This window comes from Natrix helvetica (assembly GCF_964273705.1).
Source record: "Natrix helvetica genome assembly, chromosome: 8".
In the NCBI taxonomy this organism is placed as follows: Eukaryota; Metazoa; Chordata; class Lepidosauria; order Squamata; family Natricidae; genus Natrix; species Natrix helvetica.
Genome location: NC_138559.1, coordinates 6291020 through 6300485, shown reverse-complemented (window position 1 = coordinate 6300485; position 9466 = coordinate 6291020).

The following is a 9466-nucleotide window of genomic DNA, read 5'->3' as shown; positions in this document are numbered from 1 at the left end:
GTCATGCCGGCCACATGACCACGGAGACGTCTTCAGACAGCGCTGGATCTTCGGCATTGAAACAGAGATGAGCACTGCCCCATAAAGTCGGGAACGACTAGCACATATGTGCGAGGGGAACCTTTACCTTTAGCAAAAGATTGTTATTGTTGTTGTTGTTTTTTAAAAAAAGAAACTTGTGGGAATCACAAAACTGAAAGAACAATTATTTGAATCTTTGCACGTCCATCGACAAAAAATCAGGCACGGTAGCAATTGAAGCCTGTAATTGGCTACTGGTTGCCAGAAACATGTGGTTTTTCTAACACCTCCTGCTTCTCTCCAGCTGTGAGGTGCATGCCTCATTTCACACGCGCAACATAGCAGTATCTCTGCCAAAGCATTCTGCTGTGTGCCAAATGAGCCCCGTTCCAAGTGTGGCTCTCCACCCTGCAAACATTTATATTTTCACAGAGATGCTGCGTTAAAGTCCTTCTGTTCGAGTATGTCCACAGGATATGGTTAAAAAAAAAAACCAGGCAAGCAGCCTCCATGGTGTGATATGACGCATGGAACAAGGGGAATTTCTCTTCAACCCCACTGCGGGGTGGGGTGGGGGCTGACATCTTGACTTTTTTGACCACATCCTGCAGACGCATCCTGGAAAATACATACGAGGCAGAGGAAGCTAGACATCCCAAAAAATTTGGTGGGACTTGGTTTGGAGCCCACCAGGTGATCCCTGGATTGTGAGGTTGGCTGGGAAGTTCAAATACCAAATCCAAGTAAATAGGCATAAGTCATCCCTGTTCTATTGTTCCCCATCATATGGCATAATGGTATTTTGGAAGTTCCTGAAATAAATAATAATAATGATGATAATAATAATAACCACCACTCTATGGAAAGTCAGAAATAGAAATCCAATCACTGACAAACACAGTCCGAGTATTCAGCACCGATATTTCAATGCAGTTTGGCATGGAAAAATGCGCCACTGTATCCATAAAAAGGGGCAAAATCACTGCGTGTGAGGGAATTGAAATGCCCAATGGCCAACTAATTAAATGCAACCAAAATGAAGCCTACAAATACTTAGGCATTCTGCAGTTGGATAACATCAAACATGGAGAAGTAAAAACTATTGTCAGGAGAGAGTACAACAACAGAGTTAGGAACACTTTGAAATCTAAATTAAATGGGGGAAATGAAATCAAGGCCATAAACACCTGGGCAATACCAGTTATAAGATACACAGCTGGTAAAGTTAACTGGACACAAGCTGATTTGGACATTTTGGACCAAAAAACCAGGAAACTAATGACAATGCACTACAGTTTACATCCACGCGGTGACACTGATAGACTATACCTGCCCCGAAAATCAGGTGGCAGAGGATTATTACAAGTGAAGCAAATAGTTGAAGAAGAAAAACATGCACTAGCTGATTATCTAAAAGAAAGTCAAGAACATCTATTAATTGAAGTAAAGAACAAAAATCTACTGAAGGCCCAACAGACGAAACAAGAATACAGAAAAGATGTGATAAAATCAAGAATGGAGAGTTGGCAGAACAAAGCATTGCATGGTCAATTTCTGGAAAAAATAAAAGATAAAGTGGACAGTGAAAAAACTTGGTTATGGTTAACAACAGGTACATTAAAGAAAGAAACGGAGTCACTAATCCTGGCTGCGCAAGAACAAGCTATCAGCACAAATGCCATTAAGGCCAAAATCGAAAAATCCTCTGATGATGCCAAATGCAGACTCTGCAAAGAAGTTGATGAAACTGTTGACCACATACTCAGCTGCTGTAAAAAAATCATGCAGACTGATTATAAATTGCAGCACAATTCAGTAGCACAAATGATCCACTGGAATTTGTGCAAAAATTATAATATTAAAACAACAACAAACTGGTGGGAACATAAGCCTGAAAAAGTCACCGAAGGTCAGATGGTCAAGATCCTGTGGGATTTTCGTATACAAACAGACAAAATACTGGCGCATAACATGCCAGACATCACACTGGTTGAGAAAAATAAGGTTACAATCATAGACATCGCATACCAGGGGATAGTCAGGTTGACGAGAAGGAACATGAAAAAATCGCGAAATACCAGCACCTAAAAATTGAAATTCAACAATTATGGCACAAACCAGCAGTGGTAATTCCAGTGGTAATCGGCACACTGGGTGCTAATTCCAAAAGCACTGGAATTACATTTAAAACAGTTAAAACTTGACAAAATCACCATCAGTCAAATGCAAAAAGCTGCACTGCTTGGATCTGCACATATATTACGAAAATACGTTACGACATCCTAGGCCCCTGGGTGGGGCCCGACTAGTAATCAATGCCAAATCCAGCGAAACAACTGGCCGCTGTGATACAATTGTGTAATATAATAATAATAATAATAATAATAATAATAATAATAATAATAATAATAATAATAATAATATACTTTATTCATTAAACATGAAACTCAGCCAACTAAACATTCAAAAATGCATTACAAATACCACTGACTGGTGCTAATGGTTGATATGGTTTGCTGCCAGCGTCCTAGGTATCAACCAAGTACCTTCTTAAAATATAAGATGTTCCGAGTAGCACAGTTTTTTGCAGTTCCGCTGGTTATTGCAGGAAGCTGCAATTTGTTGATATATTATTATTGTATTATTATTTTTTGTTTATTGTATATTTGTATAATGTATGTATTATACAATAATTATTATTGTATATGTATTATTATTAAATGGTTAATCTTTGGTGAGATTCACAGCCTTTGGGGCTGGTTGGTAGCTCAACAGCTTGAGTCCTAACCAAGGACCTAGGAACTGTTAAGGTAACGTCAGAGGATATAAGTTGTTCCAAATAGGGTGGTTTTTTTGTAGAGTCAGAATGTTCAAATCAGGTAAATTTAGAATTTCCAAATAGCGAGGTAGCCTTTTAGGTATTGCTCCAAGGGCTCCAATTACAATTGGGACAACACATGATTTCTTTTTCCATAGTCACTCAACTTTAATTTGCAAGTCCCAGTATTTTGTGATTTTTTTCTTGCTGTTTATCTTCAATTCGTGCATCTCCAGGTATTGCAATGTCAATGAACCATATTTTTTTCTTTTCAATTATTGTTATGTCAGGTGTATTGTAGGCCAAGTGCCTGTCAGTCTGGATTCTGAAGTCCCACAGGATCTTGACTTTCTCATTCTCTAAAACCTTCGCAACCTTCTGTTTCTTTTTTCAGTACTCCTGATCTTAACCAGTTCCAAGTTAGTTTTTGGTCAGCTTTGCCTTCAATACTTTTCAAGTCTTGGCCATGCATAACTTTGCTTTTCCAATTTTCAGCTCGCTTCTCAATTACATCTTTCTTATATTCAACTTTTAACTTAGTTGTCTTCAAAAGGCCTCCTTTATTTACTTCCTTAATCATTGGTTCTTCACTTTTCTGGATGTAATCATTCAAGCTGTTTCTTTCTTCTTCCACAGTCTGCTTTACTTCTAAGAGTCCTCGACCACCCTCTGCTCTTGGTAGATACAATCGGTCAACATCACTTTTAGGGTGCAAAGCATGATTCATTGTCATAAGCTACCTTGTTTTTCTGTCCAAATTGTCCAACTCCATCTGGGTCCAGTCAATTATTCCTGCAGAGTATCGAATTACAGGTATAGCCCAGGTATTTATGGCTTTTATGATGTTTCCTCCACTCAGTTTGGACTTTAATATCTTGCCAATTCGTCAAATGTACTTGGCTGAAGTTAATTCCTTGACTTTATTATGCATTAAGTCAGAGGCCTCTAAAATCCCCAAGTACTTGTAGCCTTCTTCTGGTTTTACTGCCTTTATCATTTCTTCGTTCTCAAGTTGTATTCCATCATCTTCTAGGACCTTGCCTGCCTTGGTTGCCATTGTTGCACATTTGTCAATTCCAAACTGCATACCAATGTCTTGGCTAAATTCTTTTGTGCTTTCAATTAATAAATTCAGTTCAGCTTTTGTTTTACCAAACAGCTTCAAATCATCCATGTACACCAAGTGTTAAATTTTCAGTCCTTTCTTTGCAAGTTCGTATCCACAGTTCACCTTCTTTAAAATAGTTGTCAGTGGTAGCATTGAGAGTATAAAAAGTAGGGGTGAAAGGGAATCACCCTGGAAAATGCCTTGTTTAATTTCAACTTCACCCAGTTGTTGTTGTTGTTGTTGTTGTTGTTGTTGTTGTTGTTGTTGTTGTTATTTCTTATTTTCTTCTTCTTCTCCTCCTCCTCCTCCATCATCTCCTCCTCCTCCTCCTCCTCCTCCATCATTTCCTCCTCCTCCTCTTCCTCTGTCTTCTTCTCCTCCGTCTCCTCCTCCTCCTCCTTTGTCTTCTCCTCCTCCTCCTTGTCCTCCTCCTTCACTTCCTCCTCCTCCCCATTCTCCTCCTCCATCTTCTTCTCTTCCTCCTCCTCCTCTTCCTCTTCCATCATTTTCTCCTCCTCCTCCGTCTTCTCCTCCTCCTCCGTCTCTTCCTCCTTCTCCTCCTCCTCCGTCTTCTCCTCCTCCTTCTTGTCCTTCTCCTTCACCTCTTCCTCCCCATTCTCCTCTGTCTTCTTCTCCTCCTCTTCCTCTTCCTCTTCCATCATCTTCTCGTCCTCCTCCTCTTATGTCTTCTCCTCCTCCTCCTCCTCCTCCTCCTCCTCCTCCATCTCCTCTTCCTCTGTCTTCTCCTCCTCCTCCATCTTCTTCTCCTCCTTCTTGTCCTTCTCCTGCACCTCTTCCTCCTCCCCATTCTCCTCCTCTGTCTTCTTCTCTACTTCCTCCTACTCCTACTCCTTCTTGTACTTCTCCTTCTCCTCCTCCCCATTCTCCTCCTCTATATTCTTTCCTCCCCTCGCCCCCTTCTTCTTCCCAGCTTGGTTAGGAAAAGGTTAAAAAAGGAGCTGGAGAAAGACATTGGAGCAGATAATTAGAGAGGGAGGAACTAATAGGCCGATAACAGGCTTTGGATGCTCAATTGCCTCCTTTTGCCATAAAATCTGCCCTCCTTGCATATCACAGTCACTTTCCTTCACACACTCATGCTTACAAAGCATTTTCCCCCTATGTAAATTAAATCTGGAAATATGCAGGCATCGCAAGACTCATTTGGGATTGTGGGGAGACGTCTTTTTGCTGAGTCTACTTTTCAATTCCTTCTCTTTGGTTTTTCCAGTCACCCCCAAGTTTTAGCAGGGATGAGGGGCAGGTTGGAGGATCAGCAGCCTCAATCATGCCCTGGTGGGAGCCCCAGTGGTGAAATCTAAAGTATTTTTCCTACAGGTTCTGTGGGTGTGGCTTGGTGGTGGTGGGGTCATGTGACTGGGTGGGCATGGCTGTGTAGTCATGTGACTGGAGGGGTCAAAAGACAGAAACTCACTTTAACAAACACCCCCACCCCCATTTTTGGCCTAGCAGCCCTCAGGGAAGCCTCCTGGGAGCAAAACCGGACCCCCAAATGCTAAAATAAAAAATAAAATGAAAGTTCCTACCATCACGCAGCACAGCTGATCATTGGAACTTTTTAAATTTTTGTTAAGCATTTTTTTAATTACCTGTTGAGGGGAACTGGCTCAAACTGGTAGCATTTCACCCCTGGGGTACCCCCTTCTTTGATGCTCCTGAAAAGGCAGTAAGCCCACCAAGAGTTATTTCCCTCCTGCCAGCTTGACAAACTGTCTGTACTTCTTGTTATTCAAAGAGACGCCAGCTGATTAAAATAGCTTTGCAGCCACTCAGCACACAAGGAATATATGAAGACATTTAACAAAGTTAATTGCTTCTCCCGCCTAAACAATTAAACAAGATATGAAAATGCAGCCTTAAGGCATTCTCTGAAGGCTGAATCAAGAGATCACGCCTTAGGCGGAGGCTGAATTCACACAACACCCTAAACCCAGGTTAGGAAAACTTCCATTGCTCTGGTCACCTAACATGAAGCGATCAAATATACGTCCCTTTGGTTTGTGGTGGTTGATATATGATTTATATATGTTAAGAAACAGGGAGGGATCCTTCAACACATCCAGTCCTATTTTAATTTAGTCTAACATTTTTGTGGGGATCTAGTTACTTTGGCCATCTTTTAAATAATAACAATGAAGTTACTATTTTTCTTCTTTTGAAGGTGGGAAAAAGAAGTCAAATGTTTTGATTAATGTTTGATGATGATGTAATAAGTAAGCTACCACTGGCCACATTTACACGATGGGAAGAGCAAGGCAGCCATCTCAAGTAACCAGGAATTAACAGCAGCATTAAGGAATTGCTGAAAAAGCATTTTTGTGCCTTTTTCTTCTAAGTCCAACCTTGACCACTTGAAGAGCAGTGGACGTCAACATCCAGAATTTCCCAGCCAGCCATTTTAGTTGGCCCACTGGCTGGGGAATTCTGGATGTTGATGTCCACAGCTCTTCAAGTATCCAAGGTTGGACACTCTTGCTTTAAGTCATCAATCCAGTTGGTTATTAACAGATTTAATAGATTGACAGAGTTGGAAGGGACCTTGTAGGTCATATAGTTCAACCCCCACCCAAGCAGGAGACCCTACACCATTTCTGACAGATGGCAATCCAGTCTCTTCTTGAAAGTCTCAAGGGATGAAGTCCCACAACTTCCGAAGGCAACTTCGGTTCCATTACATATCAGGATTCCAGAATATCAAATACCAGAACAACAGAATAACAGAGTTGGAAGGGACCTGGGAGGTCTTCTATCCAACTCCCCACAGTCAAGCAAGAGATCCGATACATTTCAGAGAAATGGTTGTCCAATCTATTTTTAAAAACCTCCAGTGTTGGAGCACCCACTACTTCTTGAGGCAAGTCATTCCACTGATTAATTGTTGTCACTATCAGGAAATTGTCTGGTGGGCATTGCACACCAGAACAACAAAACACAAAGACAGACCCACCACCACCACCATCACTCTGCTAAACAACTAATTCCCACAACATTATTGAGTAAGGCTGGTTTACTATTGTTCTTCTCATCTCACCCATTACCTATCTCCTTCTCTACTTACGACTATAACTTTGTTGCTTGTATCTTTATGTTTTATTTAGTTTCATAGCGCGATTTATGTTGATTGTTTATTTAATATCCTATGACTACCACTAAGTGTTGTATTTTATGATTGATGATGAATGTATTTTGATGACTATGATCATGATTGATCACTTATAGCTTTTATCTACACTGAGAGCTTATGCACCAAAGACAAACTCTTTGCATGTCCAATCACACGTGGCCAATAAAGAATTCTATTCTATTTCTCCTTCGTTCTAGGTTGTTTCTCTCTTTGATTAGTTTCCATCCATTGCTGCTTCTCCTGCCTTCAGGTGCTTTGGAGAATAGGTTGACTCTCTCTTCTTGGTGGCAGTACCTTAGATATTGAAAGGGACCAACGCTCTTGGTCTCAAGCACCCAAATGTCTGCACTGCCTTGAGCCTATGTTTCTGTGGGTCCTGAGAAATCTACAACCACCCCTCTGACTGAAACACATTATGCAATCATCACGAAATCTCCAGAACCGTAAAGCCTACAAATTTGGAATTTGGCACGTATGTTCCTCTTGACTTATAGGTGCTCGCTAAGAAAGGATTTTTCAAAATGACCATCAGATCATTAGTATTTCTTATACAGTAATTAACATGTTCTGGTGCTAAGGAGTTCTACTCCCCCTCTCCACCTGAAAAGAACTCTGTTCCAACTGCCAGTTGCCTTATGTTAACACGCTCTGATGCTAAGGCATCAGATATTCTACTCCCCCTCCCCACATGAAAAGAACTCTGTTCCAACTGCCAGTTGCCTCACATTCCATTACCTCAATTCAAACTGACAGACATTCCACTCCTTCACTCAGGAGAGGCCCGGGGCTCCTTACAGTATTAAATGTCAGTACCTCACCAAAATGTCTACGCCTTCCACCTATGGAACTGCTCCCTGACTCAAGGCAGAGGGAGTGATATTCCCTTATGTGTTTCAATCACCGACCACCACTGAGCCAACGGATTTAACCCGAGGGAACTGGATTTGTCCTGTATTTCCCAATCACATAGTTTTGTCGCGAAGCACAGGCATCCAGCTAGTCACTGATACAGACACAGTGCAAGGCATTCTTTGCTACTCAGTCCGACTGTTCTCCTATTCTTCAACTTCTTTTCAGGTTCTCCCTTCAAAGCCACAATTTAGTGCATTAATCAATCCATCATCCTGATAAATTGACAGAGCCTGTCAGCCCTAATTACACAGCTTTCTTTTTAAATTCTATCTGATTTCTCTCCAAGGGTTTCCTGGCTTGGAGCCATCTGCAGAGTTGATCAGGAGCCCTGCCGTTTCTACCTTCAACCCACGATTTGAAAGTGTAAACAAAATTCCCAGCCAGGAAGCTTTGGAGGGTGTATTTTGTTGCTGCCAGAAGGGTAACTTCACAGGTTTTAGGACCATGAAACGCATCAAACCAGGATGTAAGTTGCTGGATTTGGAAAAGATTGTTCCAGCACAGAATGTGGGGCGTGCAAATGAGGTTATCCACCCACCCACCCACCCACCCACCTGTCTCTCTCTCTCTCTCCCTCTTTCCCCCCCCCTCTCTCATATCTATCTATCTGTCTGTCCGTCCGTCTGTCCGTCCGTCTGTCCGTCCGTCCGTCCACCCACCCACCCATCTCTCTCTCATATCTGTCTCTCTTCTCTTTCCCTCTCTCCCTATCATCTCTCTCTATTATCTCTATCGATCTCTCATCTCTCATCTATCTATCCATCTATCTATTTATCTTCACTCTCTCTCATATCTATCTATCTATCTATCTATCTATCTATCTATCTATCTCTATCTATCTATCTATCTATCTATCTATCTATCTATCTATCTATCATCTACCTACCTACCTACCTACCTACCTTCTGTTCCACTGATTCATTGTTCTAACTGTCAGGAAGTTTCTCCTCAGTTCTAAGTTGCTTCTCTCCTTGATTAGTTTCCACCCATTGCCTCAGGTGCTTTGGAGAATAGCTTGACTCTCTCTTCTTTGGGGCAGCCTCTGAGACATCGGAAAACTATTATCATATCTCCCCTAGTCCTTCTTTTCATTAAACTAGACATACCCAGTTCCTGCAACCGTTCTTCATGTGTTTTAGCCTCCAGTCCCCTAATCCTCTTTGTTGCTCTTCTCTGCATTCTTTCTAGAGTCTCCACATCTTTTCTACATCGTGGTGACTAAAACTGAATGCAGGATTCCAAGTGTGGCTTTACCAAGTCATTAAAGTGGTATTAACACTTCACGTGATCTTGATTCTATCCCTCTATTGATGCAGCCTAGAACTGTGTTGGCTTTTTTTGCAGCTGCTGCACATGGCTGGCTCATATTTAAATGGTTGCCCACTAGGACTCCAAGATCCCTTTCACAGTTAGTACTGTTGAGCAAGGTACCACCTATACTGTACCTGTGCATTTCGTTTTT